This window comes from Coregonus lavaretus (genome assembly GCF_964263955.1).
Source record: "Coregonus lavaretus genome assembly, chromosome: 3".
NCBI lineage: Eukaryota > Metazoa > Chordata > Actinopteri > Salmoniformes > Salmonidae > Coregonus > Coregonus lavaretus.
In genome coordinates this window covers 18,801,904-18,813,950 of record NC_139990.1, presented here as the reverse complement: position 1 = coordinate 18,813,950, position 12,047 = coordinate 18,801,904, and the positions used below count along the sequence as shown (strand labels likewise).

Here is a 12,047-nt window from a genome sequence, read left to right as displayed (position 1 = left end):
CGGAAAGTAACAAGTACGCCAAGATCATAACCTGTCAAGGACAAACCCTCTTGATTGCACCTTGTGTCTATTTTAACCAGATGGGGAATTAGCTGAAATGGTAGAGCGCTTGCTTAGCATGCGAGAGGTAGCGGGATCGATGCCCGTATTCTCCAACACGTTATTTTTCAGGATTCAAATCAGCTCCAGTTCACACTTCCTGCATCTATTTCTTACTACAAGCTACTGTAGTGTAATAATGACAACGTACTTTTTGTAATGCTGATGCCCAACTAAAAAGAAAGACATTCCTTACTTTCTGAGGACAATCACATGATCTAGAATGCAGCAAGATTGAGGCCCACAAACAACGCATATTCTACTTGCAGTGCAAGCACTGAGATCAAACTCAAATGCCGAAACCCGGGATCGAACCAGGGACCTTTAGATCTTCAGTCTAACGCTCTCCCAACTGAGCTATTTCGGCAGGTTTCTGGAACTATGTCTTTGGCACTCATGTGGATACACGCAAGTGGCACAAAATATTGACTGTCTGAAGGAGCCGCATGGCCAGTACGGGGATCGAACCTGCGACCTTGGCATTATTAGCACCACGCTCTTGCCAACTGAGCTAACCAGCCACTTGCCTACTTTCACTGTTGTTACCAGCCAGCAAGACTCTACAAGTGATGTGGCGGAAAGTAACAAGTGCGCCAAGATCATATACTGTATAGGCTGAACCCTCTTAATTGCTCCTTGTGTCTTTTTTAACCAGATGGGGAATTAGCTCAAATGGTAGAGCGCTTGCTTAGCATGTGAGAGGTAGTGGGATCGATGCCCTTATTCACCAACACATGTTATTTTTCAGGATTCAAGTCAGCTCCAGTTCAAACTTCCTGCAGCTAAGTCTTACGACAAGCTACTGCAGGGTTCTTCAATTCCGGTCCTGGAGGGCCTTTAACACTTCTGTTTTTATTTCTACCTGGTAGTTAATTGCACTCACCTGGTGTCCCAGGTCTGAATTAGCCCCTGATTAGAAGGAGAGGATGAAAAACAGAGGTGTTTCTGCCCTGCAGGACAGGAATTGAAGAACCCTGAGCTACTGTTATGTAATAATGACAAGGTACTTTTTGTAATGCTGAAAACTTGCAGTGCAAGCACTGAGATCAAACTCAAATGCCGAAACCCGGAATCAAACCAGGAACCTTTAGATCTTCAGTCTAACGCTCTCCCAACAGAGCTATTTCGGCAGGTTTCTGGAACTATGTCTTTGGCACCCATGTGGATACACGCAAGTGGCACAAAATATTGACTGTCTGAAGGAGCCGCATGGCCAGTACGGGGATCGAACCTGCGACCTTGGCATTATTAGCACCATGCTCTTGCCAACTGAGCTAACCAGCCGCTTGCCTACTTTCACTGTTGTTACCAGCCAGCAAGACTCTACAAGTGATGTGGCGGAAAGTAACAAGTGCGCCAAGATCATATACTGTATAGGCTGAACCCTCTTGATTGCACCTTGTGTCTATTTTAACCAGATGGGGAATTAGCTGAAATGGTAGAGCGCTTGCTTAGCATGCGAGAGGTAGCGGGATCGATGCCCGTATTCTCCAACACATGTTATTTTTCAGGATTCAAATCAGCTCCAGTTCACACTTCCTGCATCTAAGTCTTACTACAAGCTACTGTAGTGTAATAATGACAACGTACTTTTTGTAATGCTGATGCCCCACTAAAAAGAAAGACATTCCTTACTTTCTGAGGACAATCACATGATCTAGAATGCAGCAAGATTGAGGCCCACAAACAACGCATATTCTACTTGCAGTGCAAGCACTGAGATCAAACTCAAATGCCGAAACCCGGGATCGAACCAGGGACCTTAAGATCTTCAGTCTAACGCTCTCCCAACTGAGATATTTCGGCAGGTCTCTGGAACTATGTCTTTGGCACCCATGTGGATACACGCAAGTGGCACAAAATATTGACTGTCAGAGGAGCCGCATGGCCAGTACGGGGATCAAACCTGCGACCTTGGCATTATTAGCACCACGCTCTTGCCAACTGAGCTAACCAGCCGCTTGCCTACTTTCACTGTTGTTACCAGCCAGCAAGACTCTACAAGTGATGTGGCGGAAAGTAACAAGTGCGCTAAGATCATATACTGTATAGGCTGAACCCTCTTAATTGCTCCTTGTGTCTTTTTTAACCAGATGGGGAATTAGCTCAAATGGTAGAGCGCTTGCTTAGCATGTGAGAGGTAGTGGGATCGATGCCCTTATTCACCAACACATGTTATTTTTCAGGATTCAAGTCAGCTCCAGTTCAAACTTCCTGCAGCTAAGTCTTACGACAAGCTACTGCAGGGTTCTTCAATTCCGGTCCTGGAGGGCCTTTAACACTTCTGTTTTTATTTCTACCTGGTAGTTAATTGCACTCACCTGGTGTCCCAGGTCTGAATTAGCTCCTGATTAGAAGGAGAGGATGAAAAACAGAGGTGTTTCTGCCCTGCAGGACAGGAATTGAAGAACCCTGAGCTACTGTAATGTAATAATGACAAGGTACTTTTTGTAATGCTGAAAACTTGCAGTGCAAGCACTGAGATCAAACTCAAATGCCGAAACCCGGGATCGAACCAGGGACCTTTAGAGCTTCAGTCTAACGCTCTCCCAACTGAGCTATTTCGGCAGGTCCCTGGACCTATATCTTTGGCACCCATGTGGATACACGCAAGTGGCACAAAATATTGACTGTCAGAGGAGCCGCATGGCCAGTACGGGGATCGAACCTGCGACCTTGGCATTATTAGCACCAAGCTCTAGCCAACTGAGCTAACCAGCCACTTGCCTACTTTCACTGTTGTTACCAGCCAGCAAGACTCTACAAGTCATGTGGCGAAAAGTAACAAGTACGCCAAGATCATAACCTGTCAAGGACGAACCCTCTTGATTGCACCTTGTGTCTATTTTAACCAGATGGGGAATTAGCTCAAATGGTAGAGCGCTTGCTTAGCATGCGAGAGGTAGCGTGATCGATGCCCGTATTCTCCAACACATGTTATTTTTCAGGATTCAAATCAGCTCCAGTTCACACTTCCTGCATCTAAGTCTTACTACAAGCTACTGTAGTGTATTAATGACAACGTACTTTTTGTAATGCTGATGCCCCACTAAAAAGAAAGACATTCCTTACTTTCTGAGGACAATCACATGATCTAGAATGCAGCAAGATTGAGGCCCACAAACAACACATATTCTACTTGCAGTGCAAGCACTGAGATCAAACTCAAATGCCGAAACCCGGGATCAAACCAGGGACCTTTAGATCTTCAGTCTAACACTCTCCCAACTGAGCTATTTCGGCAGGTCTCTGGAACTATGTCTTTGGCACCCATGTGGATACACGCATGTGGCACAAAATATTGACTGTCTGATGGAGCCGCATGGCCAGTACGGGGATCGAACCTGCGACCTTTGCATTATTAGAACCACACTCTAGCCAACTGAGCTAACCAGCCGCTTGCCTTCTTTCACTGTTGTTACCAGCCAACAATACTCTACAAGTGATGTGGCGGAAAGTAACAAGTACGCCAAGATCATAAACTGTCTAGGCTGAACCCTTTTGATTGCTCCTTGTGTCTATTTTAAGCAGATGGGGAATTAGCGCAAATGGTAGAGAGCTTGCTTAGCATGTGAGAGGTAGCGGGATCGATGCCCGTATTCACCAACACATGTTATTTTTCAGGATTCAAGTCATCTCCAGTTCAAACTTCCTGCAGCTAAGTCTTACGACAAGCTACTGCAGGGTTCTTCAATTCCGGTCCTGGAGGGCCGTAACACTTCTGTTTTTATTTCTACCTGGTAGTTAATTGCACTCACCTGGTGTCCCAGGTCTGAATTAGCCCCTGATTAGAAGGAGAGGATGAAAAACAGAGGTGTTTCTGCCCTCCAGGACCGGAATTGAAGAACCCTGAGCTACTGTAATGTAATAATGACAAGGTACTTTTTGTAATGCTGAAAACTTGCAGTGCAAGCACTGAGATCAAACTCAAATGCCGAAAGCCGGGATCGAACCAGGGACCTTTAGATCTTCAGTCTAACGCTCTCCCAACTGAGCTATTTCGGCAGGTCTCTGGAACTATGTCTTTGGCACCCATGTGGATACACGCAAGTGGCACAAAATATTGACTGTCAAATGTGCCGCATGGCCAGTACGGGGATCAAACCTGCAACCTTGGCATTTTTAGCACCACGCTCTAGCCAACTGAGCTAACCAGCCACTTGCCTACTTTCACTGTTGTTACCAGCCAGCAAGACTCTACAAGTGATGTGGCGGAAAGTAACAAGTACGCCAAGATCATAAACTGTCAAGGCTGAACCCTCTTGATTGCTCCGTGTGTCTATTTTAACCAGATGGGGAATTAGCTCAAATGGTAGAGCGCTTGCTTAGCATGTGAGAGGTAGCGGGATCGATGCTCGTATTCACCAACACATGTTATTTTTCAGGATTCAAGTCAGCTCCAGTTCAAACTTCCTGCAACTAAGTCTTACGACAAGCTACTGCAGGGTTCTTCAATTCCGGTCCTGGAGGGCCGTAACACTTCTGTTTTTATTTTTACCTGGTAGTTAATTGCACTCACCTGGTGTCCCAGGTCTGAATTAGCCCCTGATTAGAAGGAGAGGATGAAAAACAGAGGTGTTTCTGCCCTCCAGGACAGGAATTTAAGAACCCTGAGCTACTGTAATGTAATAATGACAAGGTACTTTTTGTAATGCTGAAAACTTGCAGTGCAAGCACTGAGATCAAACTCAAATGCCGAAAGCCGGGATCAAACCAGGGACCTTTAGATCTTCAGTCTAACGCTCTCCCAACTGAGCTATTTCGGCAGGTCCTTGGAGATATATCTTTGGCACCCATGTGGATACACGCAAGTTGCACAAAATATTGACTGTCAGAGGAGCCACATGGCCAGTACAGGGATCGAACCTGTGACCTTGGCATTATTAGCACAACACTCTAGCCAACTGAGCTAACCAGCCACTTGCCTACTTTCACTGTTGTTACCAGCCAGCAAGACTCTACAAGTCATGTGGCGAAAAGTAACAAGTACGCCAAGATCATAACCTGTCAAGGACGAACCCTCTTGATTGCACCTTGTGTCTATTTTAACCAGATGGGGAATTAGCTCAAATGGTAGAGCGCTTGCTTAGCATGCGAGAGGTAGCGGGATCGATGCCCGTATTCTCCAACACATGTTATTTTTCAGGATTCAAATCAGCTCCAGTTCACACTTCCTGCAGCTAAGTCTTACTACAAGCTACTGTAGTGTAATAATGACAACGTACTTTCTGTAATGCTGATGCCCCACTAAAAAGAAAGACATTCCTTACTTTCTGAGGACAATCACATGATCTAGAATGCAGCAAGATTGAGGCCCACAAACAACGCATATTCTACTTGCAGTGCAAGCACTGAGATCAAACTCAAATGCCGAAACCCAGGATCGAACCAGGGACCTTTAGATCTTCAGTCTAACGCTCTCCCAACTGAGCTATTTCGGCAGGTCTCTGGAAGTATGTCTTTGGCACCCATGTGGATACACGCAAGTGGCACAAAATATTGACTGTCTGAAGGAGCCGCATGGCCAGTAAGGGGATCGAACCTGCGACCTTGGCATTATTAGAACCACGCTGTAGCCAACTGAGCTAACCAGCCGCTTGCCTTCTTTCACTGTTGTTACCAGCCAGCAAGACTCTACAAGTGATGTGGCGGAAAGTAACAAGTACGCCAAGATCATAAACTGTCTAGGCTGAACCCTCTTGATTGCTCCTTGTGTCTATTTTAAGCAGATGGAGAATTAGCGCAAATGGTAGAGAGCTTGCTTAGCATGTGAAAGGTAGCGGGATCGATGCCCGTATTCACCAACACAAGTTATTTTTCAGGATTCAAGTCATCTCCAGTTCAAACTTCCTGCAGCTAAGTCTTACGACAAGCTACTGCAGGGTTCTTCAATTCCGGTCCTGGAGGGCCGTAACACTTCTGTTTTTATTTCTACCTGGTAGTTAATTGTACTCACCTGGTGTCCCAGGTCTGAATTAGCCCCTGATTAGAAGGAGAGGATGAAAAACAGAGGTGTTTCTGCCCTCCAGGACAGGAATTGAAGAACCCTGAGCGACTGTAATGTAATAATGACAAGGTACTTTTTGTAATGCTGAAAACTTGCAGTGCAAGCACTGAGATCAAACTCAAATGCCGAAAGCCGGGATCGAACCAGGGACCTTTAGATCTTCAGTCTAACGCTCTCCCAACTAAGCTATTTCGGCAGGTCTCTGGAACTATGTCTTTGGCACCCATGTGGATACACGCAAGTGGCACAAAATATTGACTGTCAAATGTGCCGCATGGCCAGTACGGGGATCAAACCTGCAACCTTGGCATTTTTAGCACCACGCTCTAGCCAACTGAGCTAACCAGCCACTTGCCTACTTTCACTGTTGTTACCAGCCAGCAAGACTCTACAAGTGATGTGGCGGAAAGTAACAAGTACGCCAAGATCATAACCTGTCAAGGACAAACCCTCTTGATTGCACCTTGTGTCTATTTTAACCAGATGGGGAATTAGCTGAAATGGTAGAGCGCTTGCTTAGCATGCGAGAGGTAGCGGGATCGATGCCCGTATTCTCCAACACATGTTATTTTTCAGGATTCAAATCAGCTCCAGTTCACACTTCCTGCAGCTAATTCTTACTACAAGCTACTGTAGTGTAATAATGACAACGTACTTTTTGTAATGCTGATGCCCAACTAAAAAGAAAGACATTCCTTACTTTCTGAGGACAATCACATGATCTAGAATGCAGCAAGATTGAGGCCCACAAACAACGCATATTCTACTTGCAGTGCAAGCACTGAGATCAAACTCAAATGCCGAAACCCAGGATCGAACCAGGGACCTTTAGATCTTCAGTCTAACGCTCTCCCAACTGAGCTATTTCAGCAGGTCTCTGGAACTATGTCTTTGGCACCCATGTGGATACACGCAAGTGGCACAAAATATTGACTGTCTGAAGGAGCCGCATGGCCAGTAAGGGGATCGAACCTGCGACCTTGGCATTATTAGAACCACGCTCTAGCCAACTGAGCTAACCAGCCGCTTGCCTGCTTTCACTGTTGTTACCAGCCAGCAATACTCTACAAGTGATGTGGCGGAAAGTAACAAGTACGCCAAGATCATAAACTGTCTTTTGATTGCTCCTTGTGTCTATTTTAAGCAGATGGGGAATTAGCGCAAATGGTAGAGAGCTTGCTTAGCATGTGAGAGGTAGCGGGATCGATGCCCGTATTCACCAACACATGTTATTTTTCAGGATTCAAGTCAGCTCCAGTTCAAACTTCCTGCAGCTAAGTCTTACGACAAGCTACTGCAGGGTTCTTCAATTCCGGTCCTGGAGGGCCGTAACACTTCTGTTTTTATTTCTACCTGGTAGTTAATTGCACTCACCTGGTGTCCCAGGTCTGAATTAGCCCCTGATTAGAAGGAGAGGATGAAAAACAGAGGTGTTTCTGCCCTCCAGGACCAGAATTGAAGAACCCTGAGCTACTGTAATGTAATAATGACAAGGTACTTTTTGTAATGCTGAAAACTTGCAGTGCAAGCACTGAGATCAAACTCAAATGCCGAAAGCCGGGATCGAACCAGGGACCTTTAGATCTTCAGTCTAACGCTCTCCCAACTGAGCTATTTCGGCAAGTCTCTGGAACTATGTCTTTGGCACCCATGTGGATACACGCAAGTGGCACAAAATATTGACTGTCAAATGTGCCGCATGGCCAGTACGGGGATCAAACCTGCAACCTTGGCATTTTTAGCACCACGCTCTAGCCAACTGAGCTAACCAGCCGCTTGCCGACTTTCACTGTTGTTACCAGCCAGCAAGACTCTACAAGTGATGTGGCGGAAAGTAACAAGTACGCCAAGATCATAAACTGTCTAGGCTGAACCCTCTTGATTGCTCCTTGTGTCTATTTTAAGCAGATGGGGAATTAGCTCAAATGGTAGAGCGCTTGCTTAGCATGTGAGAGGTAGTGGGATCGATACCCGTATTCACCAACACATGTCATTTTTCAGGATTCAAGTCAGTTCCAGTTCAAACTTCCTGCAGCTAAGTTTTACGACAAGCTACTGCAGGGTTCTTCAATTCCGGTCCTGGAGGGCCGTAACACTTCTGTTTTTATTTCTACCTGGTTGTTAATTGCACTCACCTGGGGCCTGTTGCACAAAACTAGGATAAGGGATTAAGCCAGGATATCTTGGTGATCCTGGCTCAATTGATCCGTAATCCGGTTGCACTAAAGATGGATAGGGGGCAGGAGGATATGTTATGGTATAAATTACCATGGAGATTTATTCTGTGGAGCTAGCCTGCTCCAGACCAGGCTAAATTCCAGGATCTATTTAATCTCATCCCTACTGTCAGTCAGCAGTCACCACAAATGGAAACCAATAGTTATTTCACTGCTCACTATACATTGTTATCACATATAACTAGACCCACTGTCATTATTTAAACGTTTGTGATCATTAATTTCAATGATTTTGGATAAAAAATGATTTTTAGATGATGTTGCTATCATTAGATAATTTACAGTTTCCCATAGACTATAAGGCTATATATAAAATGATAGAATATTAGGGCCACAGAGGGGAAAAAAACACAAGTCATAATATTGTAACCAGTTGTTTTAAAGGAGGACAGTTGTTAAAATGACAGATGTGGGGCATTTCGTGAAATTGTACTTCAGTATGGTTTCATAAACAAAGACATGCTGATGTGCCAGAATATTAAGTATCACATTGTCATAAGTATCAAAACTGTAAAAACAATATGTAGCTTTTCTGCAGAAAGAACCAGCCTCATAAATTTATGACTTTATCCTTTTTCTTCAGTGTGGCCCTAGTACTCTGTCATATAAACAAATACACATTCCATATGAATATAAAAACACAATGTGTAACATTATGTTCCTTTATCGAATAAGGACAAAACAAAGCAGGTAAACCATCAGCTCCTTTCGAAACTGAAGTCACAGTGACTCTACAAGATGGAAAGCACAGAATCCAAGCATATTAAACAAAATGATACATACACATTCAAAGGTCTGTATATAACACACCCTGCATGTCTGCACACTAAAATAAATGCAGGACAAATCCATACACATCAACTGAACAGACAAATGAATGGATGCAGTAGCCTCCCTGCAGCCTTGTATTACACACAGTATACCGCACAAACATCATAAGAGGCCAAATTCGTAAAAAAACGAACCCAAAAAAACCCAAATTCCTCTGCCACCGCAGGACATATTTAACCAAAATTGAAAGCACACATACTAACTAAAATAATTCAACACATATTGGTCCCTCAGCAGCCGACCACTGTCGTCATCAGGGAAGATTGCCGGATTGTCCCAGTCCATGGCTGGTGGCACTCTGGGGGCCCTCTCCTTCCTCAGGCAGGCCACATTGTGGAGGACAGCACAAGCCACAGTAATATCACATGCCCTAACAGGGCTGACCCTTAATTTGTGAAGGCAGTGAAAGCGTGCCTTCAGGAGGCCAAAGGTCATTTCAACTCTGGCCCTGGTCCTGGCATGGGCATGGTTGTAGGCCTGCTGTGCTTCCTGGGGGTCTGTGAAAGGTGTCAGGAGAAAAGGCTGGCAGCCATACCCCCTGTCTCCCAGCAACACACCAGAGAATTCACCTGTCAACACAAAATCTCATCATTACTACCTCATAAACACAGTGATATTCTTGACACAGCCATGATGGTTATAAATAGGGGTTGTGTGGCTTACCTTGTGATAGGCACTGATAGATTTCAGAGGCCCGAAAGATTCTGGAGTCATGGACTGAGCCAGGCCATTTTGCCACAACATTGCTGATCACACAGTCAGCATTGCAGACCATCTGAAATCATAAGATGAGGAATATTACACCAATCAATGCACATCACTGGCAATGCAGAGTGTTCGTCAATGGACAATATCAAAAAGTTATGTTCACCTGAACATTAATGCTGTGAAAGGATTTCCTATTCACAAAATCGGCCTCATGGGCACCTGAGGGGGCTTTTATCCTTATGTGTGTGCAGTCCACTGCACCAATGACATTGGGGAAACCTGTCACACAAAGTAATGAGTATCCTACTATGTGTTAACAGTTGTCCTGTAATTTGTAGATCCTCTTACCTGCAATCCTATAGAACTCCTCTTTGATGTCACAGAGTCTTCTGTGGCCAGGGAAGGAGATGAAGACATCTGCTAATGCTTTGATAGCCAGACACACACTCCTTATTGTGCGGCAAATTGTGGCCTTGTTCAGCTGTTCTGCATCCCCCACTGAGTACAGGAAGGCTCCACTAGCAAAAAAGCGCAAGGCCACACAAACCATTTGCTCCACACTCAGTGCATGGCTCCGTGCAGTGCGGTGCTTAATCCTGGGACCCAGTAGTCTGCATAGATACCTGATGCCATCTGCAGAAAACCTGTATCTTTCATATAGATGGTCATCAGGGAAGGCCAGTGGGTCCAACCGGTCCCTGAAGACCCTTTCTCGCCTGAAGGCTCTCCTCAGCACAAGTGCTTCTTCATCCACCACATCTCGCACGAATGAGCATGCCATTGTCAGAGCAGAAAGGAACACACAATTTTGGGCCTTCATATAGGCTAGTGGCCACACCTGGTGCTGGGGGGGTGGGCAAAAGAGGGCGATGCCTTATAACGATGACTTGGTTGTACTGATTGCTGGGAAAATAAAAAAAACCTTAGAAAGATGCCACCGTCCTGTGTGCTCACAATAAGAGCTCATATGTCATGGCTCACTTGACTTTACGAGAATATACCTAATTTTTATTTTGAGCTGTGTCATCTTCTTGGAGCTGGGGGAGGAAAGAAAAATAATGATTAATACATTTGTGTTACAGTTAGCATACAGTGTACATTGAAGGCATATCTCACCTCCCTCTCAAGTTTTTTTATTTCAAGGTCCAGTTTCCTAATTGTCCTCTTTTTTATTTCGGACTCCAGTGCAAGATTTTCCATCTTTTTCTTCTTGTACTGAATGTCTATGTCTGCCAGTTCTATTTGGCGCCGGAGGTGGTTGCCATACAACTTTCTGATAGCTTGTGAGCTCTGTGAACACAATACAATTAGCGCAGCTGGAATTTGGCAGGATGTGGTGTCCTTTTATTAATACGCACTATGTTGCCAGGCTGGTTTTCCCACTGTATAGCATCTGGGTCCTGTAAAAGAAATTAGATTTTTTGATTTTGATGAGGACTCCTCACCATTGTAGAGTAAATAGTACTTTCACAGTCTTAACATGATACCTCATGCCTTCTGGAATCCAGAGAGATGGTCTCCTCCTCATCATCGTCTCCATCATGTGCTGTTGCTGCTGCACTGGGGCCTTCACCCTATCACATTTAATCGGATTCATATTGAAGCTAGTAGACAAGACATGCCAGGCCTACAGTATGCCTTTGATGGAGTACTCACTGGATCAGCATCGTCTGGTGCTTGTGCTGGTGGCTCTAACAGGAACACAGTGCTGCCAGACACTGCAAGGCAATAGGTAAACCAAAGTCAGACAGTCCAAATTGATTCAATATGAATGTGGTTGTATCCCATGTAGAGATGGAAGGACATACCTTGAATGAAGCGGGTGGCATCTTGGGAGGAACCTATGCTCGTCTCTTTCCCCCCAGGGATCCCCTCTAAGACGGGCCTGCCTTTATTTAGCTCCAAGGCCATGTCCTCTGCTGGGGTAAGGTCAGCCTTTGGTGACCCACCACCCGTGCCTTGTCTGTGGGTATTCTTTTTCACTGCTAAAACAGTACAGACAATGTGTGAGCAGGCACCTTCTGGGTACAATATATGCTTGTGCTTTGTTAAATATTAGTCAGGGACCATACCATTCTGCAGAATGTTCTTGTATTTGATTTTGACCTGCTGCCATGTCCGTTTTGGCCCGTTCATGTTTAATCTACACACACACACACACACAC

General features: G+C 45.0%; 1 long non-coding RNA gene across 1 annotated transcript; it reads right to left on the bottom strand.

Moving 5' to 3' along the window:
• Positions 1–11,122: 11,122 nt before the first annotated feature.
• LOC311109981 lies at positions 11,123–11,433 on the bottom strand. Its single transcript, XR_014610655.1, has 3 exons — positions 11,370–11,433; positions 11,241–11,282; positions 11,123–11,172 (listed from the first exon to the last, which is right to left on the bottom strand). It is a non-coding gene; the product is annotated as an uncharacterized lncRNA (long non-coding RNA).
• Between the last annotated feature and the right edge of the window lie 614 nt (positions 11,434–12,047).